Source organism: Cibotium barometz, chromosome 3 (assembly GCF_041138505.1).
Source record: "Cibotium barometz isolate CiBa-2024 chromosome 3, ASM4113850v1, whole genome shotgun sequence".
Classification (NCBI taxonomy): Eukaryota; Viridiplantae; Streptophyta; class Polypodiopsida; order Cyatheales; family Cibotiaceae; genus Cibotium; species Cibotium barometz.
In genome coordinates, this window is record NC_141048.1 from 24,555,149 (window position 1) to 24,558,382 (window position 3,234).

Sequence of the window (3,234 nt, forward strand, 5' to 3'; positions counted from 1 at the left end):
TCTTATGTTATACTATGCTACGGTGTGTTAATTATATATGTGCATCTCTTGTTTATTTGAATTGCATGCTTACATAAATACGTCATGGAGAAAAGATCCTTTTTTTAGTGATATCAAAGCATAGGATAAGTACAAGAGGACACTTCCTTGAAAGATTGAATTCAAATTATTTTTGGAGTTTTTTTTTAAAAAAAGAGATAAGCCTAAACCCATACCTCGTTATTGATTTAAATTCATTAAAGTATGAAATTGTCATAATCTTTGTCTTCACACCACCACGCTCAGTCCACCATCAATAAGACACCTCAATCGGTACCCTCACTCATCTCACTACCTATACTCATCTAGACATGATCTTTATATTCACACCACCACCTAGTCCACCATACGTATGGCACCTCAATCGATACCCTTACCCATCTCACTACCTATACTCATAGACATAATCCAAGCTAGTTAAAAAAATCAATTAAACACATCAACAATCAATCCCAATATTGTCCTATGAAATAAGCAACCATAATGTCAAATCACATGTATCCACTAGCACACACGAGTGTCCCCAATATTAAATAAATAATATAATTTCTAATAACTCGAGAGTGATTTTTGTAACATATCATGTAAACAGGTATAGTGGTGATACAATAGGTATACCGGTGGTAGAATAGATACAGCGACGATATAGCACATATAATAAAGCTAGTACAATAGGTACGATGGTAATACAACAAGTACACTAATTGGTACAACGGCTAGTATAGCAAGTACAAGGGTTGGTACAATAGGTACAATGGTGATAATTCGAGGGTGATTTTGTAACATATCATGTATAATAGGTACAGTGGTGATACAATAATAAGTATAATGGCAGTACAATATGTACAATGACGATATAGCAGGTATGATAGAGCTGGTAGTACAAGAGGTACCATGGTGATACAATAAGTACATTGATTGGTACAGTGGCTAGTACAACAAGTACAAGGGTTGGTATAATAGATACAAGTGCTAGTGTAGTCGATATAGAGGCTAGTATAGATTTGGGCCTCCCATGAGCTAAAATGGCAAGAGAAGGCTATAATAACAAGTAGAGAGCCACACAATAGCTGAAGTGACAAGTGTGAAGCCACTTGTCTCACTTTGATCCACTTTCTTGCCACATGTCCCAATCTAAGAGCTGGGTACTTCCATAAACTTTTTCTCTAAATATATCCCAAATAGATCCCAAATAGAAGCCCCTTTGTCATAGGTACTTTGGCAACTCTTGGTATTTTCTCAATCCCAGACGCAATGATGCGAACAAAATTTCCTTCAGAGTTAAACCAAAAATAGCCAAATTTTCCATCGGAGAGGCCAAAATAGCAATCCTCCTAGATTTTAGGAGTGTGATCCTATGTATTCTAGGATAATCTCCCATTCCCAAAGCTTATACTTTCCAAATATTTAGACATCATGGAGTCCTCCAAACCCCTTTCATACTGGAAAATGTCTAGGTTAGTCAGATCAAGGATGTGTTATGGCGCGAAGCTACGTGGTGGAGTCATGGTTGGTAGATCGAGTGCTACTCCCCATCTAGAAAAGTCGTGTTGCTGCTAACTATCTAGAGAAGTAGGTGGATGGGAGCACCCACCTACTTCTCTACCACCACTACTGCCTGAGAGAGTTTCCTCGACAGGTCCAACATTGCGTCCTTTGTTGCCAGTCCTTGCACCAACAAGGCACAACTCCACTAAGTCATCGGCAATCCATAAGTCATCTCGCACATCTAGCACACATGCCAAGTTAGAATTATTCATGAATTCTTCCAGCCCATAGAAGACACCACCTCCACAACCCACCAACTCGCTTCCAACACTATCGCGCGAAGACACTGCGACAACCGCCTCCTCCATCCACGTCTTTGATCCTCACCCATGGCACATCACGACAATCCAAGACAACCCCCAAAATATCACTAGCTTCCGTCAGCTCACCAGAGACCCCCGGTGGCCTTACACGCCCTCCCTACCCTACATGCAAAGTGAGAACTTGAGCTTGAAGCTACATAAGAGACGAGGATAGCCATCGATTGTGTCATCCAAGACAATTTAAGACAACCCCCGAAGCATCACTGGCTTCCTTCAACTTGCCAAAGAGCCCCAGCTACCCTACACGCTCTCCCTATCCTATAAGCAAAGTGAGGACTCGATCTTAAATCTGCATAAACAACGGGGATAACCATCAATTGGGGAGAAGATGATTGAAGAGGTCGTCCTTGCTAGAGAAGCCAAATAAAATTAGAATGCCAAGCAAGATCAACATTTCATTAACCTTTATTTATCCAAGTTCAAGTGTAATATATCTTTTAGATGTTGTCCATACGATTTTGATTTTCAAGCAATGTTCTCTTTAGAGGTCCGATGGCTTTCTTAAATGATTTCTCAACCTATTGGTTGTTAATTGGGTTATAGTCTGGAATGTATCCTCTTAGATTTCAAGTTACAACTTATGCCATGATTATTTCATCACGTACATTTTTTATTTCAAATAGAGTTTTGTGTTTGATGTATTTTAGCACATCCATGCCTAACTCTTTCTTCTTCTCCTTCTCTAGCTTTTTTCTACATTCATTGATATAATGGTCTATCTTCCAATAGTCGTTGCATTTTTCTTTCTTCTTAGGCTTATTACCTCCGTTCTCGGCATCCTTTCCAAAAGACTAGAGTGATTTTGCCTTTGGCTTATAGCGGCCCGAAGAAAAGGCTTTGCATGTACCTTTTTGACTAGCAAAACAACAAATGCATGATCTCCCACATACATAGTAGTTTGATTTTATCGAGATTTCTCTTCTTGCAAGGACACTACAAAACCAACTCATCAAAAGTAAGGGCATTGGAGTTACCCTTCATCATGAGGTGAAGTGTAGATATAAAACCCTATGAATCCGGTAGAGCTGTGAGAACAATAGATACCAGAGAACTATCCATATAGGCCTCATCACAATACATGCCAAGTGCTCTCTGAAATCTTTAATCCTTATGAGAATCTCATCCATTAAATCTCCCTCATTCATATGCTCAGACTCTTAACTTCTTGCACAAGCAGGCCACTCGTGCCTCATTACGTATAGTCTTGGTAAAGCGCAAGTATATTCCACAATTTTACATGAGCGAATATGACGAATAATACTCGTTTACACTGAAAGTGCCATTAATTCATGTGCGTATGCAACCTTGCCATCCCACCTAGCTT